This window comes from Lissotriton vulgaris, unplaced genomic scaffold (genome assembly GCF_964263255.1).
Source record: "Lissotriton vulgaris unplaced genomic scaffold, aLisVul1.2 SCAFFOLD_586, whole genome shotgun sequence".
NCBI classification, from domain to species: Eukaryota; Metazoa; Chordata; class Amphibia; order Caudata; family Salamandridae; genus Lissotriton; species Lissotriton vulgaris.
Genome location: NW_028250360.1, coordinates 624,314 through 642,452, shown reverse-complemented (window position 1 = coordinate 642,452; position 18,139 = coordinate 624,314).

The following is an 18,139-nucleotide window of genomic DNA, read 5'->3' as shown; positions in this document are numbered from 1 at the left end:
TTATGCACCCTGTTTGATACCTCTAAATGTGTTTGTATGATTATGAAGTTGTTTTGCAGATCATGGTTTATGCTAGTAAGATTATGTTTCACTGTGTGATTTATGCCCCTAATGTGAGTTATGTTTAGGAGGTTAGAGTCTAATGTGTTTAGACTTATGAGAGGATTGCATAATGTGTTTATGCTGGTGAGGTTGGCTCAGAATGTAATTCGCACCTGATGTGATGCTGTGCATAATGTAGTTTATGTTACAAGTGGACTAAGTACAGTGATTACCAGTGGTTACTTGTTGTTCGTTTATGACATGTTTTACTTTTACTAAGTTCACTTTGTGATGGTTTTGACAGTGGTCCAGTGGGCCCTGTCAGGTGTATATAATCCCGTGTAGATATGACCTAATGCTAGATGATGTATGATATGTGTTTAGAAGCAGAAGCCAGAAGTGTGGCTCAATGGTTTGAGCGGCAGACCCTGATGCAGAGGTCTAGCCTGGGACCAGGGTTCAATTCCCCGCCTCGGCGGGTCTTGAGCTCAAAATTCCACAAACCTGATCATTCTCGCCTCGGTGCCTATTCCAATCATGGAGTCCCACTCTGCAACTCTGGGCAATAGCTTGCTTAATCTCCACAACGGCCCCCATAACGCTAAGGATGCCTGGTCTCCACCTTGGGGGTGCCCAGGAGTGGACGCCTCACAGGGAAAGCCAGGATGGGTTCCACAGCGGTATTCGTACAAGCGCCTTGAGACCCTTGCGGGTGAGTAGTGCACTATACAAGTATCAATTCATTTATTTGTTTTATTTATTTACTATTCTAATGTGTTATGAGAATACAAAAGCTAACCAGAGATCCTATTTCTAACAGCATGGGTATTTGTAAAGAGCAGGCTCATCCTTGGGCACCTTGGCACTGATTAACAGCTGTTTGTTGCTACCCAACTCAATGTTAATCGTGTTATCGCCCTCGGAAGGATGAAAGGCTGAGTGAGGATTCATACATGGTGGATTTTTGCTCTCTTCCTTTGGCACAAGGGGGCATAGCAATTTCGGTGCAGCGTTGCTTTGCGTCAAAAATAGTAAATCTGGGCCTCAATCTCACACAATACCAAAAGCATTCTTCACAATTTAAGCAATGTCCAGTCAGGGGTATAGAAAGTTTTAGGTGTAGAAAGTGGGTCTTTTTGGGGTTGTTTGTCAAAGTGCGGCCAAGAGAGTGTTCAGTGTCCATGAGAATTGTGCATGAGAATGACATTTCTAAAGAACAAGCTGTGCTGTGAGTGAGAGAATGTTGTGTTGCAGATGAGACTAATCATGGTAACTGGTAACTATGCCTTGAAACAATGCTCATCCTCATGTAAAGCGCTTTGATACCTCCGAATCTAGCCAGCGCTATATACAACTTTTCAAATAAATAAATTGTGATGATATTCAAGAAGTATGCATGGTTGCTAGTGGAAATGTAATGAGTGAAGTGGAACCATATGTGCCACCAATGTGTGAGCTCAATATTGACTGCAGGGCATTGAAGGTCATGGCTCAGTCTGGATCTCCATACACCATTATTTCTGATTCTTTTTTTTTACAAAAATTGGCAAGATAAAACTTTGCAACCTGCTGTTGTTAGAATTTGTCAATATGATGGGTTATTTTGTGTCTGAGATAAGTTTAATGAAAACACAAAAGGGGTTGTAGGGTACACACTATTACACAGACAGACAAATTCATCCGTTGTGAAAACTGCCCTCACTCACATACCGAAGTATGTGACATGCTTCATCATAGGGCCTGCTTGCAATATGCCCTGGTGTAGCCACACACAGGACGGAGTATAAGGAAGGGAAAAAATAATAAATTCCACACAACAAAACCTACGACCATATAATTCAACACAAACTACATGTAACAAATAATGTGAGGAAAGACTGTGCACATCACCAAGTGACTGAAACTGATAGTGCGACAAAAAGGGGTGCAGTCAATTAGCAGTGGTTAAAACTGATTAAGGGTGCCAACTAAAGAGAAATAATGTATTCAACGTTCCTTGGTACCCCTATCAGGATTAAAACTTAAGAAATCAGGATGGGTAATGTCTAATGAGGAAAACAAGGTTTCTCTAGACTTCCCTCCTCATACTGCGATAGTCAACATGTTTCTGAGGAAATATAAATTTTATGGTCAAGTAATGTTCCCTAACGTGTACCCCACCGTCTCCATGTACCAGCTTAAAGTGCATGTGACTTCCCTCCTGTGCCAGCTATGAAGACGCAAATACATTTGCGTCCAACGTTAACATGTCCTCTTTCAGACCCACCCTGAATGGGTTGAATATTCCGTTCCTAAGCATGCTATGCCAACGTCTTTTTGTGGTATACTTTACACGTTTTTCAGCTCTGGCGAAGTAGGCCCTGAATTCTGCCATCGAGCCTTTTTCTGCCTTCTGACTCTGAACGCCTCAAGTCTGGGCTGCCTCTGTACCCGTGACCTCTGCCTTACTCCCTGTGCGGCTCACGGCGCTTAGCTCAGCCTGCTGCCTGCCAAGACTGTATTCAACCTTCGAATTATCTGTTCCGCTCCTCGAAAATGCATTCCTGCCTACTAGTTTAAGTAAACATCCCCCCAGCTGCAGAGCAAAGGGCCCGGCCTCACTGTCTCCGTGCAAGTAATTCATAGCCTCTGTTACCATGGTAGGCCCATGCCCCCTCGCCTCTCATGCAGACACTTAGACGCTTATACACGCACTCACAGTCAGTATAGAATAGCTTCTGCCCCAGAGACCTTTTCCGTTTAGATAATATAGTTCCTAAACATCAGATACCAGATATGATAGAGTACGAGTTGATCTGACATGCCAGACTTCTGTCTCTTTCCGCCAGTGTAAATGTCAAGTCCCCTGCACCCTCCGGTTTCACGTCAATCACACGTCATGCAGCTGCGCGCGCATCCAGGCCTCAGATTTCTGCTGACATTACAAGATTCTGCTTTGTTGCCACCCCCTTGTGACACCTACCTGTGACGTTTCTAGCACACACCTCTATGTTCACGCCTAGTTCACACATTCTAATTACGTACCACTACCACGTGTGTGTTTTATCTTGTTTCTCTCAGCTGTTACGCCTACTGTATTGGTTTCTATAATGTGACTTAAGTATATAAGCTATGTATTGTCAATAAAATATTGCTCTATCCCTTCCTACACCCCAGTGGTGGTAGGAACATGATATCCGGTCTGGTACCATTCCTTTTTAAGGAATAAAACCCCTAAGAACTCTAACACCACGGACTCTGCCTCTTTCTTTCCGATTGAGTTATTATTGATTAAGTACTTACCTGCATAGAAATTAGGACGGTAAATCAAATATTTACCACATTATTGTGGCGCCCGAACAGGGACCCCTCCCCCACCCCACGCGCCGGTTGGTGCGTTGCAAGCTCTGTCCCCTGCCATCAGTTAGACGGAACTACGCGTACTGGCAGGATTTCCTGTATCTCCCTCTGGCCCACGGAGGTGACGAAGACTGCGATCAGCACCCAGACGAGGCGGTGAGGAGTGCGGAGGATCCCGACCAGAGCCTAGCCGAAAGAAGCAAGGTCCGAGGTGTCAAGAGGCCCACCAGTTTCCGAAGTATCCACGTGTCGAGTCGAGTCGAGTCCGGTCCAGTCCAGTCGAGTTTTTCGAGGCCTTCTGTTTCCGTGCTTCCCGGTGAGTACCATTGCTGGGACGTATCTAGACGGGTGCATTATTATGTATCCGGTAAAGACGGGTTTGGGTACACAAATTCGGTCTGCACTGTTTTAGACAGTGTATCTGTACTGTTTAGCAGTATATCCGTTATTCCAGTTCTTGCACTGTTTTAGACAGTGTATCTGTGCTGTTTAGCAGTACATCCAGTATAGGGGGGTAGTCATATATGTCTCAAATGTCTTTCATGTGATTAATGTCGTGGTATGAGTGACTGTTTTTAATGTGCATTATTGTGTCCTTATGTAACTAGCTGTGTTCAGAACTAAATAGCAAGGATTGAGTATACAGTACTAAGTAAACAAGATGCCGTTTTTCAATAAGTTAAAGCAGATAGGAACTAGGAAAGGGATACTAGAGGAAGAAATTCCTATCCCCCCTAGGGACACGCCTGGAAATTTCATGTACCATAAACATGGCATAGACGCCATACTGTATCTAGATTTATGGGCCGATTATACTAAGCATCTAGAAGAAAGACACAGATGGCCCGTTACAGGAACGTGGGATTAGGCATGAGCGAATTTTGCGGATCTCGCGTTCGCGAATTTTGCGGATTTGCGGATTCGCAATCCGCAAAATCCGCGAATTCCCGCGAATTTGCGGATTTTTTTTTTTTGTGTTCGCCCGTGTTTCTGCCAGTTCGCGAGGGTTTTGTACACTTTCGCAAATTGCGAACTTACCTGTCGGGTCGCAAGTTTCGCGAACTTGTTGTTTCTACGTGTCCAGCCTGTTTGGGACACTCTTCTTCATCACTGCCACTCTCTGTCACCACTGCCACTCTCTGACTACTCATGCCACCCTCTGGCCCACCCATGCCACCCTCTGTTTCATCACCACACCCTCTGGTTGTCCAGTGTACATTATTTTCGGCAAAGCAAAGCACACCTTCCCTGCCTCAAGTGACCTGAATTAATTTGGGGCTGATTAATGTGTCACAGAATATTTTTTTAGCTGGCACCTGCTTCCTTAGTGCGCCCTGATTAGTGATCTTTTGCACTTGCTAAGTGCTTTCATTGTTGCAAAATTAGTTACAACACCTGCCCTGCCCCAACTGACAATAATGAATTAGGGGCTGATTAATGGATTTTAACTTCCAGCCTGGCTCCTGCTTGTCTCCCTTAGCTGTAATTCAGGACCTTTGTGGCATATGTGTAACTATTCTGAGGTTCAGAGCAGGGTCACATAATAGTTTCAACTGGCAACTGAACTCTGGAGGGGCCCCTCAGGAAGCACTACAGGAAATGGCTACTAATGATGAGCCTGAACTTTTGAACCTGGTAAGTAGTTACTTTCAGTTTTGCTAAGATCGTATTTCTGCAATTTTGCACTTATTCGCGGGGCGCGAACTCACGCGAACTCACGCGAACAGTGCGAGCAGTGCGAGCAAAATCCGCTGCTCGCGGATTTGCGGATTTTGCGGGGGATTCACAAATCTCGCGGATTGCGGATTTCCCGAAAATCCGCAAAATCCGCGAGCGGAACGGATTTTCCGCCCACCCCTACGTGGGATGCTGAGTGCATCCTGAAAGTAGAAGAAGCTCTATGGAGAAAGAAAGCCAGACAATCACAGAAAGATGCCATAGAACTGTGGCGTAAAGAATCGCATAAACGTGCCGAAAAAGAACTCCGTAGAGAGGACAGACTTAGAGAGGCGCCGGATAAAGTCCGAGAAAATGAATTAGTTATTGAAGGGATTCGAGTAAAAGCAGAACAAGTAGACCGCGCACAAAACAATCTTGTAAATGGCATGTACTTAGTGGCCGAGGGTTCGCCTGAAGCCACTTCAGAAATACCGAAAGATCTGCCGCCACCATTGGTTCCGACTAAAGTAACTCACAGGACCACTAAAGACATATTTCTGAATTCCTATCTAGATGATGTAGCACCCGCTTACACCAATTCACGCGCCCCGCCTACTGACGGTGACGGGGACGGAGATGGCAACCCGCCTCCAGACCATATCCCGCCATTACCGCAACAAAGTTCCCCCGTCCGACAGCCTGTCGTCCCTCCACCCCCACCACCTCCCACACCTAAGGTTAAGATGCCTAATCCGTTTCTGCCTGATCCTACTAAGAGACAAGTTCAAGTACATATACAGACTCCACAGAGGGATAATGCCCAAGCCTCTGCCTCAGGAGGTGCGACCGGGGGTTACCAGACCCCGCCAGCAACACACAGATTACACCTTAGGGACATGCAGAACCACCCTACGCTCCAATCACCCCGTCTCGATATACTCAAAGAACAGCTTCCAGTTTGCAGATACGATCCAGTACCCGGCAAAGACGATAGAATGTTGATAGCATCACTACGCTTGCGACAAGCTACAGATTACCTAGTGTTATTCTCAGGGATGACTGATCACCTAGATAGAATATATCATTTTGTCCAGACTGGGGAAAATCCTGAAAGTATTAAGGAGGCCCTGGCACATCAGAAAGTTGACACTCAAGCATATATATTACGTTTTTTCATAAATTGCTTAATAAGAGAACGAGACAGGCCTGAGACAGAACAGGATGAAATGGAAGCACTAAACAAGTGGGGTCAAAATATATCAGAAGGAAAGCATGATAAAGCGAATTGTATAGCTAGTATGTACAAGAAAATAAGAAAAGCAGTAATAGACATACACGAAAAAGAAAAAGAAAATGGTTCCTCCGAGGAGGAGGAAGCACCTGAAGAACCAGAAAAGACTACAGATACGATAGCGTATGTAGGTAAGGGAACTTACCTTAGGAAAGGCATTCGTCCAGAAAGCAAGAGAGTTTTTCTCTCTGGCATATCAAAACCGAATTCTCCTGAACATCAGTTTCAAGACACTGATAAAATGCTTCGAGAACGAATGGGGTACCATGTACTCAATTCTATGGATGAACAAGAACTAGCACGATCAGCAGTACTATGGGCTGACAATCCTAATATATACAATGATGACACAGTAGCGCAGACATTTCTGAACCTATCCCCAGACGAGCAGAAATTAGCAGGTACATATATGATTCAGCACCTCCTCAGGTTATACAGAAATCAACATTCTGATCCAGGTCCCTTACACGATACATTAGAAGCACTACTGATGGATAGATGGAGAGGCCTAAGTACCAAGTTAATACAAATAATTCTAGAACAACGGCACAGATATAACACTTTCTTAAGCTCACAATATGTTCCCGCTCCGCCCCCAGAAAGAAAAATGTATCATATGGAGCGTCTTGAAAGACAGAACCCATTACGAGAAGTACATCCAGTTATGGGTACCGATAATACCTTGAAACGTGTGTATGTACACACACCTCTGACCAAGTTAGAACTATTGGAAATGAAGAAACTAGTACCCTGTCACGACAAAGACCCTGCAGGTTTTCACAGAGAACTTAAAGACATGTTACTCATGGGAGATTACACATATGCAGATATCATGAAAATGTTAAAGGTACTGCTGCCCACCGGCATCTACGAGAAACTAAAGGAAAGAGAATGGGAGGTGGGAGACAAAAAGATTATATGGACAGAAATAGAAGACGAGGAAAAACTTCGTACTCCAGGGCTAGGCCTTGGGGAGAAAGCTAAAGCATTACCAGGTTTGATAGTACAGGTTCTGCCAAGATTACTGACCACTAAAAAGGAAGACTGGGACGCAATCTCAGCCTGTAAACAGAAACACGATGAAGATACCAGTGACTTCTATTCAAGATTCGAGAAATGTTTCATTATTAATAGTGGCCTAAAACCAGGTAGCGAGTCGTACCCACATCTTTTTGTATCAAAGTTAGTGGAGAATTCCCTGACAGCAGTTAAGAACCGTGTATATAAGGTTGAGAGTACATGGCAAGCAAATACGCCATCCCAGATGTTACAGATGTTACAGTACCATCAGAACAGAATCAGAGAAGAACAGGATCATGAACAGAAACGCATGAAAGACACGAAAATGAAAATGTTAGTGGCCCAGTCGGTTCCAGCCGACGGCCAGAGAAAGGGTACGACCCAGACCCAGAATTCAGCAGCTCCTGTTAAAGGGACATGCAACTATTGCAAGCAGCCAGGTCACTACGTACATGAATGCCCAGTCCTGAAACATAATATATCAACAGGTAAAACTAAAGAAAGACCGCGTCCGCCTAGACAAGACCAGGTCCAGCAACAGACTTCACAGAATATACAGCCCATGCAGAATACACAGCCTATGCATGTTTCACCACATACAGCACAGACAGTAGCGGTACCACAGTCACAGCCACAGCCCATTGCCGCGACTCAGCAAGTCTCACAACAGATGTACCAGTATGCCCAATCTGATTACCCCGATTATCCACGATACACATGAAACAGCCTAGAGAGGGAGGGTGGCTTGCCTCTTATTGAGATTCCTGTAGATCAAGAGGGTCCTTATGTACACAGTCAAGTATTGGGAAAAGACAGAAAGTTTTTAATTGACACAGGGGCAAGTCGCACAACAATCAGCCATGATGAAGTCCCAGGGGCACCCCTCTCAGGCTCACAGAATGTTTCCCTTGGTTTTTCAGGACAACCTATTGTGAATGAGGCATCGAAACCCGTCCCCCTGGCTGTGGGTCCATTATCACGTGTTACAGACCTGTTACTTACGAAATCATGTCCAGAAAACTTGTTAGGAATAAAGACACTGAAGGCTCTAGGAGCAGTGATATGTTGTTCTCCGGAAGGAGTTAGACTTTTCTTGCGAGATTTCAAGGGTCACTATGTATTACGAGAGTTCGACGTCAGATTGAAAAATGTACCGGATCACTTGTGGGCACAAGGCCCAACCGATGTAGGCTGCATGCACATTACACCATACCGTGTTACACTGAAGCCAGGTGTTGTTCTACCACGAATCAGACAATACAAGTTACCACCCGATGCTGTAGTGGCTTTACTGGAAATCATTGAAGAGCTCATTGCCCAAGGAGTGGTCGTAGAGACCGACTCCAATATCTGTAATTCCCCTATCATTCCGATTCTTAAACGTACTGATCCCAATGCACCGCCAGTATATCGGCTGGTGATTGATTTACGAGAACTGAATAAATGCATTGTACCACAGTACCCTGTGGTTCCCGACATCTCATCCCTATTGACTGCTATTGATTCAGAAGCAACGGTCTTTACTGTAATTGACCTCAAGAACGCCTTCTTCAGTGTGCCTATTGACCCAGAGAGCCAATATCTTTTCGGATTCAGTTTAAATGGACGAAGTTTCAAATTTTCACGCGCACCTCAAGGATTCACAGAAAGCCCCAGCATCTATAGCCAAGCACTGAAAAGACAACTTGATTGTATTCAAATGCCAGTTAACACCGCCTTACTGCAATACGTCGATGATCTGCTGATCACCGCACGAAGTGAACCCGAATGTGAACAAGCATCACTGACAGTTTTACATTTTCTGGCCGACAAGGGACACAAGGTGTCTCCTTCGAAGCTACAATTCTGTGTTCAGCAAGTTGTGTACTTGGGTCACTTGCTGTCCAAAGTGGGGAGACAGCTCACTCCTGACCGTATCCAGTTAATTGTAAATATGCCACAACCCCAGACACAAAAGGAAGTGCGGGCCTTTATAGGCCTCACCTCGTACTGCAGACAATGGATTCCTCAGTATGCATTTCTAGCTAAACCACTCATTCAGTTGACAACACAGGAGGCAGCGACTTCGACTGTCCTTCCTTGGACTCAGGAACATACACAGGCCTTTGAGGAATTAAAGAAAGCTTTATGCCAAGCACCAGTTTTAGCGACACCATGTTACAGCAAACCTTTTACACTTTTTGTTACAGAACGTGATGGTACAGCGTTGTCTGTCCTCACTCAAGATCAAGCAGGATCACATAAGCCTTGCGCTTATTTTTCAAGTACATTGGATTCAGTAGCCCAGGCACTCCCTGCGTGCTTGAAGTCAGTAGCAGCAACAGCACTAGCAATCAGACAGAGCGACTCAATTGTTTTAGGACATCCATTAACAGTTCAAGTTCCACATTCTGTAGAGGTCCTTTTAAACAGAACTCAGACTCAACACTTGACTATAGCACGACTGACAGGTTATGAATTGACGCTATTCCAGCCACACATAGAAATCAGGCGCTGCAGCATTCTAAACCCCGCAACATTGTTACCTTCGATTATGACAGATCCAGCCCCGCATGATTGTATAGAGATCATTAATGCAGTAACAAAGCCCCGACGAGACTTAACAGATGTTCCATTGACAAATCCAGACCTGACACTTTACGTGGATGGTTCATGCATGAGAACAAGTACAGGAGAATTAGTGGCCGCGTATGCAGTGACCACTGAAACTGAAGTAAAAGAAACATATCGTATTGATACACTGTCTGCTCAAGCAGCAGAGCTCATCGCTTTGACCCGAGCCTGTATACTAGCCAAGAACAGAAATGTTAACATATACACTGATTCCCGTTATGCGTTCGCAGTCGTACACGACTTCGGAATGTTATGGCAAGAACGAGGTTTCTTGACCTCTCACGGTGCCAAGATCCAACACGGTCCCCTCATTCAAGCACTGTTAGAAGCAATACATCTGCCTTCAGGCATATCCGTCATGAAGTGTAAAGCACATACTAAAGCTACGGATTCTGTTTCCCAGGGTAACGACCTGGCAGACCAGACAGCAAAACATACAGCATTGACTCACACCCAGACAACTGACGTGACAAAGACAATAGTACCGACACATTGTATGACAGTTAGGGATCCCACACTAGATGTAATCGATATTCAGACACATGCTACTATAGATGAAATAAAGAAATGGACTGAATTAGGAGGGATCCAGACAGATCAAGGTTGGATGACAAAGGGAAAATCTACATGGTTTCTCCCCGACTCTATGGTTCAAGTCATAATAAATACAGCACATAGTCCAGCACATCTAGGAGAGAAAGCGATGTTAGACAGTTTACAGAATCTCTGGTACAACAAACACTTACGAGCAGCAGCAAAACAGAAAGTGCGTACTTGCATGATCTGTTGTCAGTTCAATCCAGGTAAAAGCGTCCCTGTAGAGCAAGGTGGATTTCATCCTCCCGATCACCCTTTTGAAGTCCTCCAGATGGATTATATCCAGATGGACCGTTGTCGAGGATTCAAATACGTCCTCGTAATTGTTTGTGCACTTTCCCGTTGGACCGAAGCATATCCAGTCCCAGATTACACTGCTCCGACCACTGCCAGGCAGCTGGTTCGAGAATTCTTCCCACGATACGGCTTGCCTCGTGTCGTGTACTCAGATAACGGACAGCCATTCTCATCCGAGCTCATGAAACAGGTTTCCCTGCTGCTAGGATATCAGTGGAGATTCCATTGTGTCCGACATCCCGAAGCCGCTGGCCTTGTAGAAAGGCATAACCAGGCACTAAAAACCCGCCTTGCTAAAATCTGTAAAGAGAAAGGGGTCGACTGGATAGTCGCCCTGCCAGTTGCATTATTCTATATGAGAATGGTCGCCCATTCGAGATCAGGACTATCCCCGTATGAAGTGGTCTTTGGCAGACCACCGAATATGTGGGGGACGTCCATCCCTAAGAAAATAACAGATGTTGATTGTAACATGCTGACAGATTACCTTGCCTCCTTGATGTCTGCACTCCAATCATGTCGTTCACAGGTTGCCGCAGCCTTTCCTGACAACACTGATGTAAAGCCACATGATGTCCGTCCCGGAGATACAGTGCTAATTAGAAACTTCGACAGGAAAAGTCCGCTGGAGCCCCGCTGGAAAGAGCCGAAGACCGTCCTTCTTACAACGCGGACCGCTATCAAGGTGGAAGGCCGAAAGGGGTGGATCCACACGAGTCATATTAAAAAATGTAATGAACTGTTGCCAGAAACTGACTCGTCCACCCCCTCAAAGGACTGCCTCGATACTAAAGACTTTAAAGTTACCAAACAAGAGAAAACTCCCCAAGAGGAGTATCGAATGAAACTTCGATCTAGCAAGTCAGACAGTTTAATTGTTTAAGTCCTCCCCTAGGTGAATCGGTTAAATAGTTTTCTGACATGTATCCCCTAGATCGAGATAGAGAGAGAGAGGGACAACTGAAGAAACGTACATATTGTAAATCACTCCGCAGTCACTGTATAGTGACATTATTGATTATGTTTTTTCTAAGTCTTCTGATTATTGTAGTGAGTATATTGCTTCCCATATATTACCCTATCTTCAAGCGTGAACAATCTGCTTACAATGTCACTGCCGAACATTCTTTTAGTGAATTACCTCCCCACGAACTATCTTACAGACTCGCGCTGCGCAACAACACATTCATTAGTATGTTACACCACTCCCATCAGACTAACAATGCTACAAATTGCTGGATATGTGGCCGACTCCCTCCCTATCAGAAATACAAGGGAGTTCTGCCTCTCTTTCCGTACCCGTTCACTCACAATGGCTCCTGTGGTGCATGGTTTAGAATAATTAATTCCTTAGATCCTGATGTCGCTGTTTTTAAAGGGAGCTGGGTTTGGGGAAACTTGAACTTAGTTCTGCTTAATGCCTGTTACCCTGACAAGAAGGGACTTCCCATTAGAATAGGAACTGATCTAGAAAATGAAGTTTATGGATTAGGTAATTATACAATTAACCTTATGATTCTTACTGTCGAATCCGAAGCTGCACCAGTTCTCCCTGCTATGTCAGTATTACCAGTCACTGGTGATTTATGTGTCAGAAAGAAGGGTTCAGTACACTTAGGTCATAGTAAATGTACTACTGTGGTCGAATTCAGTGATCAAGGCAAGTCTTCCTTTAGAGCTACCCGTCATTCCTACTTTGTTTGTGGCCATACCGCATACATACGCTTACCTCCAGATTGGGATGGTACCTGTTACATTGCATTCCTTCTGCCACCTGTTTTCCTAGCCCCTCCTGATTATCACAGAAATACAAATCTAGTAAAGAATAGACTCCGAAGAGATCTCCCGATTGTCGACTATACTGAAACGGCATGGGAGCAATACACAGATTTCAATAAAGGATTCTTTTTCTTCACAGGTCCCGTCCAAAACAGTAAACTAATACGCAGATTAACTAGAACACTCGAAGCAGTAGTGAATGAAACGGCCTCCGCCCTAGGTAACTTAACAGAGGAGCAGTCCGCCATGCGGGTTGTTGTTCTTCAGAATCGTCTTGTTATTGACGTCATCTTGGCAGATAGAGGCGGAGCTTGTAAGGTCATCGGGTCAAGTTGCTGTGTTTTCATTCCAGAAAACGCGCCAACAGTATACCAAGCTATTACACGTCTTCATAAAATTGCAAGTTTGATACACCAGAATCCAGGCACCTGGACTTGGTCCGGTTGGTTCTGGACAACGTTGACTGCTTGGAGATGGAAGATCCTATCCTTCCTAGGCATTGCCCTTGTCATAGTATTCAGTTGCTGCCTGTGCCTACAGTGTGGGCCAGCGATTTGTGGACTGTGTGCCACATCGTGCATTGAACATTCCAGTTTTCTCTCAAAACATGAAAGGAAGAAAGAAGAGCAAATGATTTTACAAGAACAGACTGATCGATTCATGAGGATCGATATATCATGAAGGGTCCGTAGGGAACAAGGAGGGAATGAGGAAATATAAATTTTATAGTCAAGTAATGTTCCCTAACGTGTACCCCACCGTCTCCATGTACCAGCTTAAAGTGCATGTAACTTCCCTCCTGTGCCAGCTATGAAGACGCAAATACATTTGCGTCCAATGTTAACATGTCCTCTTTCAGACCCACCCTGAATGGGTTGAATATTCCGTTCCTAAGCATGCTATGCCAACGTCTTTTTGTGGTATACTTTACACGTTTTTCAGCTCTGGCGAAGTAGGCCCTGAATTCTGCCATCGAGCCTTTTTCTGCCTTCTGACTCTGAACGCCTCAAGCCTGGGCTGCCTCTGTACCCGTGACCTCTGCCTTACTCCCTGTGCGGCTCACGGCGCTTAGCTCAGCCTGCTGCCTGCCAAGACTGTATTCAACCTTCGAATTATCTGTTCCGCTCCTCGAAAATGCATTCCTGCCTACTAGTTTAAGTAAACATCCCCCCAGCTGCAGAGCAAAGGGCCCGGCCTCACTGTCTCCGTGCAAGTAATTCATAGCCTCTGTTACCATGGTAGGCCCATGCCCCCTCGCCTCTCATGCAGACACTTAGACGCTTATACACGCACTCACAGTCAGTATAGAATAGCTTCTGCCCCAGAGACCTTTTCCGTTTAGATAATATAGTTCCTAAACATCAGATACCAGATATGATAGAGTACGAGTTGATCTGACATGCCAGACTTCTGTCTCTTTCCGCCAGTGTAAATGTCAAGTCCCCTGCACCCTCCGGTTTCACGTCAATCACACGTCATGCAGCTGCGCGCGCATCCAGGCCTCAGATTTCTGCTGACATTACAAGATTCTGCTTTGTTGCCACCCCCTTGTGACACCTACCTGTGACGTTTCTAGCACACACCTCTATGTTCACGCCTAGTTCACGCCTTCTAATTACGTACCACTACCACGTGTGTGTTTTATCTTGTTTCTCTCAGCTGTTACGCCTACTGTATTGGTTTCTATAATGTGACTTAAGTATATAAGCTATGTATTGTCAATAAAATATTGCTCTATCCCTTCCTACACCCCAGTGGTGGTAGGAACATGATATCCGGTCTGGTACCATTCCTTTTTAAGGAATAAAACCCCTAAGAACTCTAACACCACGGACTCTGCCTCTTTCTTTCCGATTGAGTTATTATTGATTAAGTACTTACCTGCATAGAAATTAGGACGGTAAATCAAATATTTACCACATTTCGACCGATTAGTTATGCCTCAAAAGGTCACTCCGGTCTTCATCAGGACTGTCGTAATCAGTATGACTTACGGCCCTACCGTATTTCGGTTATTGGGCCCCAAGAACAGAGCCGGTCTACCTAGATCCGTGCCCCTCTTGTTACCTGTCGAGGTTGGTTCCAGCAATCCGGGAAAACATTAACTGGAGGGGTACAAACAGAGATAATAAAAGCCCTCTATAAATACACTCGAATTAATCTCTTACCCCCATCACCTCAAGACCTCACTATTGTGGTTAGTTACATGATCCAAGCAGTGACAGTACACTCACTCTGCTTCTAACCCGGGTTCTAAAAAATGCCCCCTTGGGTTTCGAAGTCCATATTACTCGTTAATTGTTATTATTATCGGTGTATGTCATATATAAAATCCACTGTGTGCATCCACACCTGCTGTCCATCACTCCGTGTTTACCATCAATCCACTCATCTCAACCGTATCAACTCTTCAAACGGGCTGTAGTGAAAAAGCCCGTCATGTTACTCAACGAGTTTATGCAATTTATAAACTCGAACTGGTGTCCGACAGGAGGATCTCCCAAGATATCGTTGGTATCTTTATATAGTTGGGAAAAGTAGTCACAGGCCTCATGACGCCAATGGGGTTACAAGTATCAAAGCCCGTCATAAGCCGTGGGACAGCTGGGTATTAGATACTACCCCCGCCGTCACCAACATCCCATCCAGACTCCCCCTAAACCCCATCTGCTTACTGTTCCGAGGGTTTGCCCTTTCATATCTGCCTGCTTTACGTCACACCGCGTAGATGGATGTTCGCGGTGCCGTCTGGATTTTTAAAGGTTGAGTCAGAGGGCTTCCATCCTTCCGTTCAATGTCGTCCCACGTGATCAGTCACGTGCGGACGTCATGACGTCGGGCGCTGCGCGTGCTCCACGTGGGGATGCTGGGAGCTGTAGTATTCCCCAGCCATTTCGTGTCAGAACAGGTCGCTTTAAAACGCTCTTCGCGCGACATAAATGCCACGCATTAAGGGAAAAGTGTGGGTCCTAAAACAAAGGAACTGCAAAAGGCTCCACCCAATGTTGGTTGTGTCCTCAGGTGATTATTATTGGCACGATGAGGTTCTACATCGTGCACGTGTCTCAAAGTCAATACTCAATCATATTGATAAAAGCACAGATCTTCCAATAAACCATCCGGTGTATCAGAAAAACCCCTACTGTCTACCCAATGTCTGCCATGGTATATCGTCGTTGAGCCCATGCTGGTGGCTCTTCAGACGGCAGACCCATCTTTGTTCATATTGTAGCAGCACTCTCTGATCGTCCGTCTGGTTCCTTCCTGGGGGGACTCTTTCTATAATTGTCCACTTCAAATCTTCACTGCTGTGTCCAAGCTCAAGGAAGTGTGCTGTTAATTTAGTGTTGGATTTTCCGCACCTTATCGTGCTGCGGTGTTCAGTTATTCTAACGCGCACCTTCCTGCTGGTCATCCCTACGTACTTTTTCTTGCAGGGGCAAGTTATGAAATAAATTACCCCATGCGAGTTGCAGTTCATGTGGGATCTCTGTTCCCAGGGTGTTTGGAGTCCCGGATCTATAAAGTGGGTGTTGGTGAGGGGACATACGCTACATGAGCCACATCTTGTGTGACCCGTCAGTCTGGGCCAGCCTGCCACCGTGGTTATGTCATTCTCTGCCCCCAGATCCCTGGGTCTAGTATGTATTAGTAGATCTTTCAAATTTTTACTTCGCTTGAAGGAGAAGAGGGGTGTCTCTATACTCATGCCCCTTGAGTTCAATATTCCCCAATTCTTCAGTACCACACGTCTCACATGTTGTGACGCTGTATTGAAAGTTGACACAAACACCGTTTTTTTTGATTGGGGTCTAAAAGTTTTAGAGAGCAAAGAGTCACGGTTAGCATTGAGTGCTCTTTTTCTAGCTTTTTTAATGACCCTCAATGGGTATCCCCTCTGTTGAAGTTTCTGCGTCAAGTTATCAGATTCCGCATTAAAATCAGTTGTATCTGAACAATTCCGACGTAGTCGGAAAAACTGGCCAACTGGCAAATTTTCCCGTAATGATCGGGAATGGAAACTCTCAAATGCCAACAAAGCGTTTTCATCAGTGGGCTTGTGGAATACTTTGGTTTTAAGGATCCCTTCGCATGGCTCTATTACTAGATCCAAAAATGGAAAATTGGTCTTTGTGACGGTCGAAGTGAAATGGAGGAACGGATTTTGAGCGTTGAGCCATTCTAAGAATAGCTCAACAGATGTTATGTCTCCTCTCCAAATCACCAAGACGTCGTCTATATAACGCCACCACAACCTCAAGTTCATTGCCCAAGGCCCATTTGTGTCCAAGACAGTCAAGTTCTCAAATGCCCACACATATAACCCAGCTAAACTGGGAGCGAATACGTTCCCCATGGATGTTCCGTGGATTTGGAGGTATAACCCCCCTTCAAATTCCCAAAAATTTCTTGTGAGGGCTATCTCAGCCAAGTGTAGGACAAAGCCTCGTGGTGTTTCGTACGGCCATTCCCCTTCAAAAAGCAATGATTCTAATACCCTGAGAGTTTCCAACTGCAGGATATTCGTATAAAGGGTCTCAATATCGAGCCCTATAAGAAATTCTGTGCCCGGATCAAATGAGACTTCTCCTGCGTGACCCCACCCACCCCACTACCCTTTGTTTATGGCGGACGTCGCTGAAATTGTATTCCCCATTCAACACTCTGAACCCTCATTGCATCTTCAGCCAAACATACTTGTATTTGAGAATTTGGATGAAGAGTGAGCTCAAACTTCCCTTGATGTCTCCATCACAAAACCTATAAAGCATCCACCACAACATACAACTTACCATTAATTGTTTAATGTTTTAAACGTATCTCTATAGCACAGGGATTGGATGGGAGTCTGGGTCCCAGGGGCTGCTGGCACCCAAGAAGAGAAGAGGCAGCGAACATGACACAACACTGGAGGCGGATGGCACCAAAAGTAAAGTTTTGTTCTCGCAGGAGAGGTCACGTGGGATCAGCCACATGGTATAGGAGGGTGCGGGGGATTTTAGAAATATATATATTTTTTTAAAGAGGCAAAACTTTACTTTTGGTGCCATCCAAACGCACTCAATAGGCGATCGAGAGCAGAGGTGCTGGCGGAACACTCTGTCAGAAGAATCGATAACCCAATCGGGGTTCTGAGGAAGAGGAGTTCGATAACCCAATCGGTGTCCGACTGTTGGCTGCAGAGAGGGGTGTGACGCTGGTGTTGCACTTTAGCTGTGGGTGCCGGTCCTGACCTGCGGTGGTCCTGTCCTGATCAAATTTGGTCCGTACTTGTCCTGAATCTGGTCTGCACATGTCCTATTCGGTTGGCACCTGATCTATCGGGGGTCCTGTCCTTTATCCCAGCCCATGGCCAGGGTTGGTCTTCACACCGTTCTAGGTAAATATGCATTTGTGTGGTTATGTCATTATACTGTTCCCCTTTTTTTCCCTTCCTATGTTTCAATGCTTAAAGAAAGTCTTGTAATATTTTCACATCATCTTGTTTTGATTATTTTCTTC